This window comes from Scyliorhinus canicula, chromosome 16, assembly GCF_902713615.1.
Source record: "Scyliorhinus canicula chromosome 16, sScyCan1.1, whole genome shotgun sequence".
Classification (NCBI taxonomy): Eukaryota; Metazoa; Chordata; class Chondrichthyes; order Carcharhiniformes; family Scyliorhinidae; genus Scyliorhinus; species Scyliorhinus canicula.
The window spans coordinates 59,542,019-59,560,199 of record NC_052161.1 but is presented as its reverse complement, the minus strand read 5'-3'; the positions used below and the strand labels follow the sequence as shown (position 1 = coordinate 59,560,199).

General features: G+C 47.2%; 1 protein-coding gene across 1 annotated transcript in view; it reads left to right on the top strand.

Moving 5' to 3' along the window:
- Positions 1–1,828: 1,828 nt before the first annotated feature.
- LOC119950815 (interferon-induced protein with tetratricopeptide repeats 5-like) overlaps positions 1,829–18,181 on the top strand; it is a 41,148-nt gene continuing 24,795 nt past the window's right edge. The window contains exon 1 of the mRNA XM_038773637.1: positions 1,829–1,967. The gene's annotated coding sequence lies outside the window, so the exon portion shown is untranslated. The remainder of the gene's footprint in view (positions 1,968–18,181) is intronic.

Here is an 18,181-nt window from a genome sequence, read left to right as displayed (position 1 = left end):
CGCCAGAAGTCCACAGACACCACGTCAATTGTAATCATGGAGGTTTTGACTCCAGAAGAGGAGCGCCAAGAATCCAGAGACACCGCGTCAAATGGAATCGAGAAGAATTTGACTCTGGAAGAGGAGCACCAAGAAAGCAAAGATGAGGAATCCAATTCTCCACAAATGATTGATGTCACCTGCACCGATGCAACATCAGATCATTCGCACCACTCTCGAGACGAAATGCTCAATGACTCAAATTATCCACTCGGGACACGAATAGAGTATAACAAGAAAAACAACAGTCAAAAGAAGCACAGCAGAAACGGGACAAACAACAGCAAGAACAAAAGCAACATGAAGCGCGACAAGACCAACAACAATAGCAAGAAGCACAGCAGAAACGAGAACGACAACAGAAAGAACAAAAGCAACATGAAGCGCGACAAGACAAACAACAAAGTCAGGCACAAAGATAGCGACAACGACAGAGACAGAGACAACAAGAACGGCTACGAAAACAACAAAGTCAGGAACAAAGATAGCGACAACACCAAAGACAGAAACGACAAAAACAGCAACACGAACGGCAACGAAAACAACAAAGTCAGGAACAACGACAGTGCCAACACCAAAGACAGAAACGACAAAAACAGCAACAAGTACGGCAACGAAAACAACAAAAACAGGAATGACAGAAACAACAGCAATGAAACAACGACTTGTACACAATGGTACTACTCGGCACAGGAAGGACAATGCCACAGCTCACTGCAAAACGATGACAAGACTACAAACATGTCATGGGATGACAACGAATCGCACAAACTCACGTCTGCTCCAGAACGAGCAAGCACACCAGCATCCAAGGCGGATGAGACAATAAATCAACACCACAAGCACAAAAAAAAAGTCCATGCCAGTCAACATCAGTGAGGTGACCATGCAAACACCTCGGGATGATGCATTGGGTACTTAAAATAATAAGGAACACCAACAACATTCACAGCGGACTTGCAATATCAATATCACCACGTCATCAACAACAAAAAGAAAAAAAAGCTCTGAACAAATTCATCAAGTTTGGACTCATAAATGTTTTTATTAAGATTGGACATATAACTACATTGGCTTTGTACAATATGCAATAGCACCATCACCTGCATAGATACGCATATCATAAGTAACTGTTTTCTCTAATTTTCTTTAACGATGTACAGCAAATATGTAAAGAGAAAAAGGGGGATGTGGTAATCGTAGATTTACTAGATACAAAAAAAACAACTGAGCAAACACCAGAGGGAGAGCTATAAATACACCGGGACAGGATGTACAATTTTCTTTAACGATGTACAGAAAATATGTAAAGAGAAAAAGGGGGATGTGGTGATCACAAGTTAACTAGATGCAATACAACTGAGCAAACACTAGAGGGGGCACGGGAGAGCCATATAAATAGACGGGGACAGGAAGTGAGGGGACACTTCACAGACGGCAGAACTTGGAGCAGGACACACGCCAGCTAGGAACACTGAAGGTAGCCATAGGTAACAGCACTGAAGAGAGAACGAACTTACAATAAAGCATCTTCTCCACATTTGAGACTACGAGCTTTATTAAGACACGAGTAACAACACACCAAGCATGCGGGGCATGATTGCGGAGAGAATGGAGCAGACCACCTCAAGCGACGACATTACTCTGAACCACACCAAACTGCTCTCCATTGAAGCAAGTAGAAGTATTGTATTCAAAAGACAATGGCTGGTAACAGCTGGAGCAGGCGGAGCAGAGATCAGTTTCATTTTCTTTTCCGGTCAGTCGTTTTTTTTGCCACTTTCCTTTCACTTAGTTTAACCTAGGATCAACAAATAGGCTGTATAATAATACACACCAAACTTTCTTCTTGATCAACTCACCATTACGTGTAGAACTGCAGCTGATACAGAAGTTCATCTCATTTTCCATCTGATCAACATTATGAGGTAAAAATCATTGCAATTGCTTTAGTATTGAAATCGATGTGTAGACTATTGAACAAGTAACTTGAACACGGAACAAGGAAGAAACTAGCACACTTTACAACATAGCTGAAATGCAAAGAACTGGAATTATTTATTCACATTGAGAATGTAACATAATTTTCAGAAAACATAAGGCATTAGATCATTTTAAAATTTATATTGGTTAATAATTAAATTATTTTCCAATCGGACTCTGTTAAACATACTAATTTTAGTTTTAATTTTTATAATCGTATCCAGTTGAGCTCCTCAGGCTATGCGTAGATTTCCAAGAAAGAAAGCTCTGTTTCATAGTAATTTAAAAGGGGTCCACTCAAGTAAAATGGTGATTTTCAACACTTGCATACATGTACAAAATGAACTAAAGTAATTAGAATTATACATCAAAGGGGGAGCTGAGCCTGAACTGGGATGGACAGGAGTGAATGTAATCTGAAATGTATCAGAGTAGTTCCTGATTGAAGTGGGTAGGAGAAGGAAAAGTATTTTCTGAAGTTGAGGCTGAGTGTGAGGGAAAGTTGGTGGGGCGGGGCGGGGGGGTGGAGAATGGTGCAGTCGTTTGAATTGAAAGCAGAACTCCACCATAAACTGGTGAGGGGGGAAGACTGACAGTGAGGATTGAGGGGGGAAGGGAAAAGTGTGGCAACATTAACAAGAGGATTAGAGAATGAGTTGGGTTGTCCGAGGCGATGAAGTAAACAAACAAGTATAGAACAGGAAGGAAACAAGAAAGAACTCTTTTCGATGTAACAGCTTACCACACTCCACAGGAATGTCTCAAAGTATTTCACAATCAGTGAATTGTTTTAAAATGCAGTTTGTGGGGGAATAGCACAGTTCCCTCTTCCCCTCCCCCATCCCCTCCTCCACCCACTCTACCCCACTCCAGTCAACCCACCCTAAATTGACACCAGAATCACTGAAAAATACAGTGCAGAAAAGGCCCTTTGGCCTATTCAGTCTGCCCCGCCACATGAAAGGCACCTGATCTACCAATCCTAATCCCATTTGCCAGCAATTAGCTCATAGCCTCGAATGTTAAAACCTGCCAAGTGCTCATCCAGGTACTTTTTAAGGTATGTGAGGCATGTAGCCATCTAAGATGGACACCAGTCTACAAAATGGAGAACCGCAAAGAATACAGGGAAAAACAGCCATAGTAAGGACACACAGCTTGCAGAAGCATTTAGCATTTTGCACGTACAAAAACCGGTTTCAAGGCAGTTGCAGAAACCCAGCCAAAGGTGCAAATAGGAAAGCGATCTGCATTCTAATGAGGTGATACAGGCCCAGTCCCAGATACAATAGAAACATTTTAAGTATCAATCGATACTTTTCTATAGCTACCCAGCCAGGATGGCGCCAGAGAAACCAGAACAATGACCCCTAGGAACCGCCCCAGCCATCGAGAAACGACCGCAGGATAGGGGAGTTCAAAACGTATCGATCGGGAAAGACCCAATCGATGAGGGAACCGCCCCAAGGGGGCCTGGACCTCCTGGGACCTATAAAAAGAAGGTCCCGCACATGATTCGGTCTGTTGCATCCTGACTCCGGCCTAGGCTGTTGCATCCTGACTCCGGTCTAGGCTGTTGCATCCTGACTCCGGCCTCCGACTCCAGCCTCCAGATCCTGTCTTTCATCACCGGCCGTTGAGCATCAGCCATCTATCAGTAAGTGCCAAAACAACGATCGCTACGTGACCCAGGCATTGCTATACTCTTGCCGACTTTAATAACCAGAAGTTGCAGACCAAGAACGGGACGAAGGCCTTGTCCTCTGACCTTGCCTGTTCCTTTCTAGATAAGTATTTAGTCGTTTAATAGTAGAAGTAAGTTAGTCTTTTAGCGTGTGCATGAGTATTTATTATATTTGTTATAATAAACACTAATTGTTTGGACTTACTGATCGGTATATAGATTTATTGCTTTGAACTTGACCTTGATAACTTGTGACGGTGTCTCTTACGGCACCTGGTGACTCCAGAGCATAGATACAGATACAGAGCCAAGCCAGTGTTAAGCACATGTCCTTTATTGGAGGCGTGTTAATCACACTAACAGTAGAATGAGCAACAGGCAACCCGCCTCTACCACCCTCGCAAGCAATGTATTCCAAACCCTCTGGGTATGAAGATTTTTCCTCAAATCCCCCTGAACCTCATGCCCCTCACTTTGAACTTGTTCCCCCTCATAACTTACCCTTCAACTAAGGAAAACAATTGCTCCCTATCCACCCTGTCCATGCACTTCATAATCTTGTACACCTCGATCAGGTTGACCCACAATCTTCTCTGCTCCAACAAAAACAACCCATGCCTATCCGACCTCTCTTCATAACTAAAATGTTCCATCCCAGGTAACATCCTGGTGAAACGTCTCTGCAACCCCTCCAGTGCAATCACATCCTTCTTATAATGCGGCGCTCAGAGCTGCACACAAGTGCTCCAGCAGTGGCCTCACCAATATTCTATATAACTCCAATATGACTTTCTTGCTTTTGTAATCTATGCCACGATTAATAAAGGCAAGTGTACCATATGCCTTTTTCACCACTCTATTAACCTGCCCTTCTGCCTTCAGATATCTATTTACAAACATGCCAAGGTCTCTTTGGGCGCGATTCTCCACTCCCCACGTGGCGCGGGAGAATCGCGGGAGAGCCTCCCGACAAAATTCGCGTGCCCCTCGCGATTCTACCCCCCCCCCCCCCACCTCGGAAGAATCGGCACTCGCCGTTTTTATCAGCGAACGGCGATTCTCCGACCCAGATGGGCCGAGCGGCCTGCCGTTCGCAACCGTTTCACGACGGTGGCAAACACACGTGGTCGCCGCCGTCATGAAACGGGAGTGAGATGCCCGTTTGTGGCTTGTAGGGGGCCTAGAAAAGAAAGAGCACCGTGACTGTGCTCGGGAGGGGACAGGCCCGCGATCGGTGCCCACCAATCGTCGGGCCGGTGTCCAAATCGGACACACTATTTCCCCTCCGCCGCCCCGCAAGATCAAGCTGCCACATCTTTCGGGGCGGCTGAGGGGAAAGACGGCCACCGCGCATGCGCGGGTTCATGCCGTCAGCGGCATGATGTCAGCCGCGCATGTGCGGGTTGGAACCGCATGCGTGGCTGACATCACATATGCGCCACCGTCGCGTCATTCTCGCCAGCGTCAAGGCCCCGCCGCCGAGAAGAATGGAGCTCCGCTCCTAGCCCCCCGCGGGGGTGGGGTTGAATAGGTGCAGGGAGCGGGCTTCGAGGCCGTCATGAAAGTCGGCCGATTTCAGCCCTTTGTTCCTCAGGACTTCCCAGTGTGGTGCCATTCATTGACCATTTCCTTGTCAAATTGCTCCTTCTAAAGTGTAATACCTCACAATTTTCAGAATTAAATTCCATCTGCCACCTTTCTGCCCCTTTGACCATTCTGTTTATATCTTCCTGTAACCCAAGACTCTTAGGCTCACTGTTAACCACCCGGCCTATCTTTGTGTCATCCGCAAGCTTACGGATCCTACCCCCCACATCGTTATCTAAGTCATTTATATGAATGACGTATAATAGGGGACCCTGAACAGATCCCTGTGGTGCAACATTGAACACTGAATTCCAGTCACTAAAGTAGCCATCTGTCATCACCCTCTGTTTCTTCCAGCTCATCCAGCTTTAAATCCACCTTATCAAGGTCTCCTGTATCCCATGTACATTTGCCTTCTTTATAAGTCTCCCATGTGGGACCTTGTCAAAGGCTTTGTTGAAATCCATGTAAACTACCTCAACTGCACGACCCTCAACTACACACTTAGTCATATGCTCAAAAAATTTAATCAAATTTGTTCGGCAAAGCCATGCTAACTATCCCTGATCAAACCTTGCCTCTCCAAGTGGAGATAGATTCTCTCCTTCAGAATTATCTCTATTAGTTTCCCCACCACTGACGTGAGACTCATTGGCTTGTAGTTCTCTGGCTTATTCCTGCAGCCTTTCTTAAGTAGTGGAACTACATTTGCGGTTCTCCAGTCCTCTGGCACCTCTCCCGTGGCCAGTGAAGAATTAAAAATTTGGATCAGGGCCCCTGCAACCTGGGACACAATTCATCCGGAACTGGAGGTTTCTCCACTTTTAAGCCTGCCAACACCTCCAATACCTTGTCCCTCCCTCTGACAACTTGCTCAATAACCTCACAGTCTCTCTCCCCAAGTTCCATATCTGCCTCCTCATTCTTTTGGGTGAAGACAGATGTGAAGTATTCATTTAACACTCTACCAATGTCCTCTGGCTCCACTCACTAATTGGTCCTTAATGGGCCCTACTTTTTCTCAAGTTATCCTCTTCCTATTGATATACTTAGAGAATATCTTGGGATGATTGCTACTTTTATCAGCAAGAGATTTCTCATATCCCCTCTTTGTTCTCCTAATTGTTTTCTTAAGCTCCATCCTGCACTTTCTGTACTCCACTGATGCCTCTGCTGATTTGGTCCCCTTGTACTTATTAAAAGCCTCGCTCTTCCTTCTCATTATAACCTGAATATCTCTGGTCATCCATGGTTCTCTGGGATTTTTATTCATTCCTATTACCCTCGAAGAAACATGTTAGGTCTGTACCCTCCCCATTTCCTCTTTGAACACTCCCCCACTTCTCTTCTGTAGATCTCCCCACCAGCAACTTGATCCAATCTACCTTGGCCAGATCCTGCCTTACTTTACTAAAGTCTGCTCTCCCCCAATCCAAGAACTTTTTCTGCAATTTGTCTATTTCCTTGGCTGTAACAATCTCAAATTGCAGGATGTGGTGGTCACTATCACTATCAACCACCTGTCTGGCTTCACTCCCCCGAATTAGGCCTAGTACTGCACTGTCTCTTGTTGGATCTTCCACATGTTGAGCTAAAAAGTTCTCTTGTATATATTTTACAAACTCTGCTCAATCTAAACCCTTAGCACAATGACTATCCCAGTTAATGTTGGGAAAGTTGAAATCGGCCACTATAATTACCTTGTTATTATTTTTACACACTACTGCAAATTGTGCACATATTTGCTCCTCAATTTCCCACTGACTATCTGGGGTTCTATGATAAACACCGAGCAATGTAGCTGTCCCTTTTATATTCCTAAGCGCTACCCACAAATCTTCATTTAACGCCATCCCCAAGATATCATCTCTCCTTATTGCAGTAATTGAATCCTTAACTAATAATGCAATGCCTCCCCCCCCTTTTCCCCCTCCTCTGCCCCTCCTGAATATTCTGTATCCCATGATGTTAAGCTTTCAATCCTGCCTCTCCCTCAACCACATGTCTGTGATGGCTACTATATCATAATTCCACGTGTCAACCCTCGCCCCTTAACTCATCCGTTTTACCTGCAATACTCGGGACATTAAAGTAGAGGCCATTCAGCCTTGTCTTACTCTCCTCAAACTTACTACCACAGTATTGCTTCTGACTTGATTGCTTTTCAGTTTTATGCAGTGTCCCTATTCTTCTAAAAGTCTGTGTTCCTGCCGAGTTCCTTCCAACAGCTCTAGCAAATCTGCCAGCAAGGATCTTAGATGTAGACCATCCCGTTTGTACAGGTCCGACCTTCCCCAGAAAGGGTCCCAATTGTCCAGAAATCTAAAACCTTCCTTCCTACACACAACTGCTCGCCAACTTGCTCCCAGCCCCCCCACTGCCCACGGCCTCCTCTCTCGCTCTCTCCCCTCCCCCTCCTCACTCGCTTCCCCCATCCTCTCAACTCAGCTCCTCGCCAGCGGATGATCGATTAAGTGTCATCTGGACAGTTGGGGAGTGAGGAACACGATAGTCGAATAGCTGTGAAACTCCAGCAACATGTATTTTATATAGACTCTACGTAATTGTTGTAATTTTTAAGTTTTACAAAACTATTCTGTAAGTTTAATAGACTTGCACTGACAGATACAACGAAACCACGTCCACAGGTTCTGGGCGTTGCCGAAGCTCAGAGGAAACGCAAAGCAGTTGTCTCAGCAAAAACACATTAATAAGCCTCTGCTGTAGTGAAGTCTGTAAGAAGTCTTACAACACCAGGTTAAAGTCCAACAGGTTTGTTTCAAACACGAGCTTTCGGAGCACGGCTCCTTCTTCAGGTGAATGGCAGCCATTCACCTGAAGAAGGAGCCGTGCTCCGAAAGCTCGTGTTTGAAACAAACCTGTTGGACTTTAACCTGGTGTTGTAAGACTTCTTACTGTGCTCACCCCAGTCCAACGCCGGCATCTCCACATCATGGTAGTGAAGTCTGACATTGGTGCACTTGGATGAATCCATGTTCCCAGACATCGCATGCTGTCTTATCTCAAGTAAAAGCAGACATCAAAAACATTTTCACTTATTACAATAAATAATGTTTTGTATTAGTGCTTTGTAAACTTCTTTTCAATATTATGGTTTCAAACAACTTTACCACTCTATCCTTGCTTTTCAAAGTAAAAACTTGTTCTAAGTGGACACAAAGAGAAATAACATCAATCTTCAAATGGCCTTTAAAAGCATTAAGGCTGGAATTGCCCAGCCGTTCGCGTTGGCGGGATCTCCCGATCCCACTGACGATGCATCCCCGCTGCGAGTTTCCTGAAGGCATAGGGTACAGTCAATGGGAAATCTCATTGACAACGGGTGTGCCAGAATATCCTGCGGTGAACGTGCGCCGCCAAGAAATACACCACGGAGAGGCCAGGGAATTCTGCCCTAAGGTCACTGATAGGGATCAGATCTAACATCAACATAATTTGAGATGATGAGGTGAAAATATCAATCGTTGGGGCATGACAGTATATTTCCCCCAGCCTGAACAAATGGGCACAGAAGGTATCATAAAACCTTTTGTCTTCGCAAGAAGTAAGTAAAGTAACAAATAAACTTTAATCAGAGGGATGGTCCCATATGTAACTGGCAACTTAGAGAATGAAGGAAGCTTTGCCCATTGTAGAGGCATTTATATCTATCCCTGCATAGCGTGTGAGGATGCCAAACTCCATGCTGGCTTGTAAGGAGTGTGTTTGCGAGCGCATTTAGCCACGCCCTTCAAAAAAGAGTAACTGTCATGAGTCAGCTACACATCACGCAAATTCGAGGCTCACATAGTGGGCGATTCTCCGCACTCACGGCGGTGCGGAGAATAGCGGGGGTCGTAGATTTTTACGGCCACGCTGGTCTGACGCCCTCCCACTATTCTCCCCCCCACGCCCGCCTCCCGACACGAATCGCTGCCCGCCGTTTTTTTACAGCGAGCAGCAATTCTCAGCTGGCCGATGGGCCGAATTCCAAGCCCTTTACGACCGTTTGTAGGAGCGTCAAACACACCTGGTCTGACCGTTCGTAAAAACAGCCGTAAAGTCGCGATCTGGGGAACCATGGCACCGATTGGCATGGCAGTACCACGGCCGTGCCAAGGGTGCCATGGGCCCACGATCGGTGGGCACCGATGGCGGGCAGTGGGTACTTACCCACGCACTCTTTATCCTTCCGCCGCCCGCTGTATCCATTCGCGGGACGGCTGAGGGGCATACCGGCCCGCGCATGCGCGGGTTTCACGCAAATGCGTGATGACGTCATCCGCGCATGCGCAGGTTGGAGTCTTCCAATCCGCGCATGCGTGGCTGACGTCATGTGATACGTCAGCCGTCGCAAACTCTGGCAAGCGGGCTTAACGAAATTCGTTAAGCCCGCGATGCCGGAGTTCACGGCCGTGGGATGCTAGCCCCGACCGGGGACCAGAATCGGTTCCCGGTCGGGGGGGCGGAGGCTGGCGTCAAACCCGCCCGTTTTTGACGCCAGCCTCACGATTTCTCCCCGGTTCGGAGAATCACGCCCAGAGTGAGGGGGTCAGTTTTCACCCAGCGGTCACCATCTGAGGGGATGGGGACATGAGTTTAAACTCCGGAGAGAGTCGAGAAACACAATTGTTTCTGGAGAGATCACGGACTGGATTCTCCGTTTCGGCTAAGTGCTGATGGGAACTGGTGGGCGTGATTCTCCGAAACCTGGAGAAATCGTGAGGCTGGCGTCAAAAATGGGCGGGTTTGACGAGGGCCTCCGCCCCCCCGACCGGGAACCGATTCTGGTCCCCGGTCGGGGCTAGCATGCCGCGGCCGTGAACTCCGGCATTGCGGGCTTAACGAATTTCGTTAAGCCCGCTTGCCAGAGTTTGCGACGGCTGACGCGTCACATGACGTCAGCCGCGCATGCGCGGATTGGAAGACTCCAATCCACGCATGCACGGATGACGTCATCGCGCGTTTGCGTGAAACCCGCGCATGCGCGGGCCGGGAATCCCCTCAGCCGCCCCGCGAATGGATACAGCAGGGCGGCGGAAGGACAAAGAGTGCGCGGGGTAAGTACCCGCTGCCCGCGATCGGTGGGCACCGATCGCGGGCCCATGGCACCCTTGGCACGGCCGTGGTACTGCCGTGCCAATCGGTGCCATGGTTCCCAAGATCCCAAATTTACGGCCGTTTTCACGAACGGTCAGACCAGGTGGGGGCGATTCTCCGCACTCACGATGGTGCGGAGAATAGCGGGGGTCGTAAATTTTTACGGCCACGCTGGTCTGACGCCCTCCCGCTATTCCCCCCCCCCCACACCCGCCTCCCGACATGAATCGCTGCCCGCCGTTTTTTTACGGCGAGCAGCGATTCTCAGCTGGCCGATGGGCCGAAGTCCAAGCCCTTTACGACCGTTTTTAGGAACGTCAAACACACCTGGTCTGACCGTTCATAAAAACGGCCGTAAAGTTGTGATCTTGGGAACCATGGCACAGAATGGCACGGCAGTACCACGGCCGTGCCAAGGATGCCATGGGCCTGCGATCGGTGGGCACCGATCGCGGGCAACGGGTACTTACCCCACGCACTCTTTGTCCTTCCGCTGCCCCGCTGTATTCATTCGCATGGTGGCTGAGGGGCATCCCGGCCCAAGCATGCGCGGGTTTCGCGCAAATGCGCGATGACGTCATCTGTGCATGCGCGGGTTGGAGTCTTCCAATCCGCGCATGCGCGGCTGATGTCATGTGACGCGTCAGCCGTTGCAAACTCTGGCAAGCGGGCTTAACGAAATTCGTTAAGCCCGCGATGCCGGAGTTCACGGCCGCAGCATGCTAGCCCCGCCCGTTTTTGATGCCAGCCTCACGATTTCTCCCGGTTTTGGAGAATCACGCCCGGTGTGTTTGACGTTCCTAAAAACGGTCGTAAAGGGCTTGGACTTCGGCCCATCGGCCAGCTGAGAATCGCTGCTCGCCGTAAAAAAACGGAGGGCAGCTATTCGTGTCGGGAGGCGGGCGTGGGGGGGGAGAATAACGGGAGGGCGTCAGACTAGCATGGCCGTAAAAATTTACAACCCCCGCTATTCTCTGCACCGTCGTGAGTGCGGAGAATCGCCTCCGTGGTGTTTTATGATGCCAAAAGCAGTGCCGAACACTCACCGATTCCGGGACCAGTGTGGGGCTAGCACCGGCGCCGGGTAAACCTCCCCGGCTCCCATGACAAAAATGGCCGGAGAATGGCCGGGTCCGTGGCCGCGCATGGGCACGGCAAGGACTTGCAGCGATCGCGCCGCACAACATGCCGCCGGCCGTGCGCCAACCCAGCCTTCTAAATACGGCCCCACAGGACAAACCCTGGCCAACCCCCCACCAGTCCCTCCAGCCTTGCAGAATCCCCTCCCATCCCCTCCCCGGCCAGCAGCACGGTTCCTGTCCGACTGTGGCGGCGCTGGGCACAGTCCGCGGCTGCCATACCGGATTCCCAACTGCTCAGAGCACACGTCAACCGCGCGGTTTGGAACTCGGCCCATCGGAGGCGGAGCATCAGCAGAGGGCCTTCCAATGACGTGCCAACACTGTTCTAACGGCGTGCAGCATGCAACATGATGATGCCATTTGTGGAGAGTGTGGAGACTCAAAAAACGATGTCAAAGTGGCGCTGCCCCCGATTTGGGCATCGGAAGGGATTCTCCGCCCAGTCACCAATTAAGATATCGGCACCGGGCAACAGAAAATCCCGCCCCACATGTCTGGATTCTTCTCTGCCCCTCTTCTCTATGGGCTGTAAAACCGGAGTGTGACATGCCAGTTTTCAGTCTGAGCCTCACACTTTGCCAAATTCTTCCAGCCATGCTGTGCTCATCCCTTTGTTCTCTGTCTGTGAACTCATTACCCTCAGGGTCCTACTGTCCATCATATTCGTTTGTTCACTTCCTCATTCCCTCCTTTTATCATTTCATGATAACCCATCGGTCCAAGCTGTAGTTATGGCCCCTCAACTAAGAAAACTCGTTGCTGCATTTCTAAATCCTATTGCAGCACCCCATCGGCCGCTGCACCCTCGTGGATCCTAACAGTCAAGACTCTCGGGGCGGCTATCCGTTCCAGCGTACCCTACATTTCACCCATCACGCATTTAAGGATGGCCAGGCCCACAAAGATGCAGGCGAGATAGGCAAGAGCATACCGGTTCTGCATGGCAAACAACCTGAGTTGAGATAATTCCTTGGTTATTGCCCCGAGGGCCCCCAAGGTTTCGTTGCCCAGGATTGTAAGGCCACAAATAACTGAACCTGCCCAGCGTGCCAACTGGTGGTGCAGTATCCACGCAGAGGGGCAGGGGACCGTACTAGGGACTAGAGTCCCGATAGCAATTTGGTGGGGAAATGGGGTGACAAAATATTGGTCGCTGTGCCATTAAAAATAGTTTGTCGCTCCATGTACAGGCTAGCATCACAATCAGTATATTGGTGAAGTAGGGATTCCCCAGTAGCCCAGTTCTTCCAGCTTCGGATCGCCCATTTAGGCCTCCTAGCAATGCGGAAAGCCCTAGTTCCAACAGTGATATTAGAAACATTTGCCCAGCCACAAAGGAGTTGGATGCCTGGCGTGAGCGGGACACAAGTGGCAATGTAACAGGCGCATTGACCTGATGTCAGGGTTATGCAACACTTTAAATCAGTACAAGTGGAGAACAGACATGTTATATTCATTTTCGTCTCTACCAGCAAACAGCGTACCCCTCACTGCTAAAATAATTCTCGCACGACCGGGAGTCTCTATTGGGAGTGAAGGAGGTTAGGTACATAAGCCCTCCACCATTGCAGACTATCATACTGTGAGTGGGAATTATCCCGAGGAAGGGGAAGGCAAATAGCTGGTGGGGCCAAACCCGGATCGTAAGGAAGAGTGACTTGCTCGGGTGGTGCCTCGGAACGCTGACAATGAACCACAGTTTGGGGAGTGCCCCAAAGCAGTGAAACAGAAAATAACCTAGACACCAATGCGGGGTTCAGGTAGCAGACAACTGGCTCCTGGCCATACATGCAGTGGTAGATTTGGTAGAAGAGATTCATGCTGCCCAGGTTCCCTTCGTTCTGGGTCCTAAGTGAAGTAAGTATACCTCTTGATAACCTGCGTTCTGGCCGTGCCTCCCTTCTTACTCGTTCCGTCCTCTTGCTATTCCTCTCTTCTCTCACAACCTCTTCCTACCCCCTCCTCACAGTCTGATTTTACCTGTAAGGCACCAAGGTTAACACATCCAAAATCAAATGTACATTTACTCCAAAAACAAGGCAATGTCCATGCAATGTTCCCATCCCAACGCCGGGACTGATATAAGTGTTTCATGAGCTCTTCATTGCCCTTTAACTTGATAACCTTCCATGAGTCGAAACTGTGCCCTCGTACATGGGGGCATCGGAGAACGTCACCTCTGCAAATGTGAAATGTCCTTGTAGTTTGGTCGGGATTACAGGCACTGACGGTGTTCCAAGTGAGGCGAAGCCGAAGACAGCACAATCCGTCATGCTCCACATCTGTAAAACAGCGCTGGGGAAAGGAGGCAGGTTAGTGACCGACCATTGGGCAGTGGTGGACATGGACGCAAGCACTCCACCCCTCCACTTTAACTGCAGTGGGAGTGGTAAGGAGAACTTGGAAGGGCCCCTCCCATCGTGGCTCTGACCCTTTCCGAGTCCAATTTTTGACCATGACATAACTACCAGGCTGCACTGAGAGCAAGCTATGTGATAGGGACGGTGACGGGTGAGCTGCGCGGACCTGGCCATGGAGCTCCTTGAGGATGTTAGTGATGGCTAGAACATAGTTAGTCCTTTCTTTAGTCAGATGGTGAAACTGGACCAATCTGGGAACAGGCAGGTTCCAGGGAGTTCTAATGGGCCTGCCGTAAAAGATCTCAGCAGGAGAGAGCCAGGCCGATCCTGCAGGTGTGACCCACAGCTGAAAGAGGGCAACGGGGAGCAACTTAAGCCATGTCAGTCCCGTGTCCGCTCTTAATTTAGCCAATTTAGTTTTGAGGGTCTGATTGTGTCTCTCAACCAACCCGGCCGCCTGCGGTGTGTACACACAGTGTAACTGCTGGCGTATGCCCAACTGGGAGCAGAACTCCTTGTTAATCTGTCCAATAAAATGAGGCCCGTTATCAGAACTTCACTGAGCCAGTATTCCGTACATAAACACCTCATCACATTTTTACATCCTCTGGCTCTCCGTCCTCTTCCATCTGGTGTGATGGTCACCAGTAACGAGATGTCATCTTTGGTGAATAATGATGGGCCAAGCCTATCGGCAGCACCCGAGCCATAGCCAGCTTACAACACATATTAAGGCATCCAAATATTATACAGTATACAATTATAATAACAAGTATTATCAATCCATGCATCAGGTAAAACCCCATGACCAAGCTATGAGAGAACACAGCTGAATCCGACTAGATAGATAGCCATCCTCAATGCTACCGTGTTGCCCTTAGGATTTATATCCTTCTTATAGTTGTACTGACTAGCAACTATCCCTCAGTCTTGTCATTCGTATGTACATGTCATGATTTGTAAACTGTGCAAGGAAATCAATGGTAAATGCATCCATCTCGCAGACCAGTGTTGATAGGCCCTTTGTGATGTGCTTTCCTCAAGTCCAATCACCGTGAACCATAGCTGGCGCCGCTCAGGAAGGTAACACAATAGCCATTTCGGTTGTTCCACTACCTCCAAGGCATCTGACTACCTCGGGGTAGCAGCACCGTAAAAAGCTTCCTCATGTCCCTTAGAAACAGCACACAACTCAGTCCATCAGCGACCAAAAGGTCCTTATCCCTCACTGGGGTTTTTTTTTGTAGGAAGTGCTTTCCGTTTCCCATAGGAATGGTAAATTATGATATCATGTATCATGCACTGATTATCTTGCTGTATGAATTGCAGGAGCTTCAACCAATCCTGTTTCTATTCCTGACTTCCTGACTCTGACGTCGAACATTGTACTAAACCATGTAGCCTGCCAGCCCTGGCTTACTTGAGACAATAGCTCAGTTTTCTTCAAACCCCTGTTGTCTGTTATCATTTTCCTTACAGCATGGAGTGTATAATTGCCATTATTTGTTTTTTTTCTTGAACACCACTCACACACTTAGTACAGTTAACTTTTTGTGGTTACAACCCAATTGAATTTATACATAACAGTCCCTAACAATTTACAGGACATTTCATCTGTAATAACTGTTATACTCTCCAATGCTATATTGGTTGCTGCATTGGTTACAATTCCCCTCGCGGCAACAAGCTGCCAATAATCTTAAACTATTGGAATTTAAAATACGGGGGTTCCTCATCAGTCGCTGCTGTCTGCAGAGACCCTTAATAACTCTACCGCGTAATACGTCCCTCCTGGAGACCACAGATCACCCATCAGCTAACATCCCGTTAGAGATGTCTAACCGGAGCTTTCAGTATTCAGTAATAATTTGATATTTTGATTTGTTGCTAACACGTAAGGTTTTTCTTCCGGGCTCTATCATTTAATTCCCTCAAACATGTAGCCAATTGTATCATTAGTTTTTTTCCCATACTGTCTGAAACATTCTTCTGCAGAGTGTTGTTCAGGTTCTTCATCTGTATTATTGTTGCTTCATCTGAAACTGAAATGAACAGGTCAAAGGCGGAGAGGGCCCTATTTCTTGATTTGTATCTTCCTATCCTTGCTTGGGTATTCCAGAAGTACCATCTCCAGGACTTCCGGATTTCCATTGCCACCATTCCTCTTTTTCTAACTCAGTGATTCAATCAGGTCGAAACTTTCCCTGATACATTTTGGATATTGCTACTGCGTCTACTTCAATGTTTTTAATTCTGATTGTGACAGGATAAGTTCCGGACATAATATTTTCACTGTATCATCTGTCCTATTGATGCTGCTAACAGGTTTCAGTTCACTGGCATCCTGACACCCACACCCAAACATTCATTTTTCTCTTGTCTGAGCAGGATATGGGGATATGATCTATCCTATGGCACGGCATCATTGCAGTGATACAGTCTCTAACACTGTTAGGCTAATCTTACGTCCCCAGGTCATCCCAACAGCATAAGCTACGTACTTCCTCACGAATCAATACCACAAGTCTGTCACTTGTCTACAAGCTTGCACAGCCTTTTAGAATCACATTGTTGTCGGCCAAATTATCCTTGCAGTAATTGCACGTTGTCATTAATCTACCATCCCACTTACACTGACACTTCTTGGATTCAAAATCCCCCCTGTGGTCTCAAACCTCAATCATTAAAGTTGCCTGATATTTCACAAAACAATCATGGCAAAACTGAATGCCCCAAATCTCCCTGGGGGCTGCAGCATCCCATCGCTGACTTTGCAAATGCATTATCAATTCTCCTGAATACCCAGTATCTGACCGTCTCTTGGGTTTCATGTGGCTACTACCAGTCCAAACAATCCGGCTACAGAATGCCCCACAGTCCTGACATGCTGTTTCCTGATGCTCACTGTGAACCATTTTAAACTGAGGGCCATTAATCACCGCCCTTGATCTATCATTCCATACATTTCAATCTTTACTGATTACATTCCTACGATCATTGACGATAGGCTGCCGATGGAGTATCATAATTCCTCTGTTATTGTTCAATTTGACCATATTTTTAAAAATTCTGACACAATTTCTTTTGCTCCAGATGTCATGGTTCTCTAATACAATTGTATGTTCACCCAAATTTTTTTATGATTACTTCTGTGGTTTTATTCGGCAGTTTCACCCACACTTCCTCTCTGTCATCAATTGGTTGTAATATCCTAATTTTTCCTGCATCATCTTAATTTTATTAAATCTTTCCCTGTCATCAGATTCTTATTTCCTGATACTGAAAGTAATTCTCCTAATCTAACTTCAGGTCTAACGTTTCTATTGCCTAATACCCCCTCTATAATGTAATCTCTAACTTCTGGTCTAATATCTTTATTCCTTAAAGCTCCTTCGACAATGTATTTAACCCTCTAAACTTCATTTCTTCTGCTAGTAACTTTCTAGCGATGCATAGGGCACTAGGACCCTGGTGGAGCTGTGCCGTGTCAATTTCAACCGGTTAGTTTCAAAGTAATTTCCTGCACAGAGCTCTGACTGCTTGGGAGTATAACTTCTCTTTGTGTTTATGCGAAGACCAATTTAGTGCTATTGATCACATTTCTTGCCTGCCATTTATAACTTCTAATTGATGTGAAACTATTTTATGTATTTATTTTTTTTTTTAGCAGCCAAGACTATGCCGAGTTACAACTAATCATTTACAAATCCTAATTTATACATTTTGATTTCACTTTGTGTTTATTTCCTGAGAATTATATTCTAATTAACTCCCACAATGTTAATCATTATTACTAAGTTTCTAAAGAACTTTCAAATACTTTGTTTTAAATCTCACTTTAATACCTACTAAAACACAACATTTCACAAAACTAGGAACAGAGGATATCACATTCTTATTAAACAGATTCATTCATTCATTGGAGATCTCCATTCAACCAAAATAATTCAAATCATTATACATTCATTTATCAACACACAAGTTTGTCTCTGGTTCCCCCTAGTGGCCATTCATCTCCCAATTCTGTTTCATTCAAACAGCCCATATCTTCCCATAATAAATGTTAGCGTAACCAATTATATTTGTACCGAATTGAACTGTCCGCAAACGTTCCATCAGCGGTCTTTTACTGAACTGCTCTGCGACATCACATCAACCCGATAAAGACCTTAACCAATTTCAGCCAATTTGAATTGTACGGAATTGAACTGTCCGCAAACATTCCATCAGCGGTCTTTTACTGAACTGTTCTGCGACATCACATCAATCCGTTAAAGACCTTAACC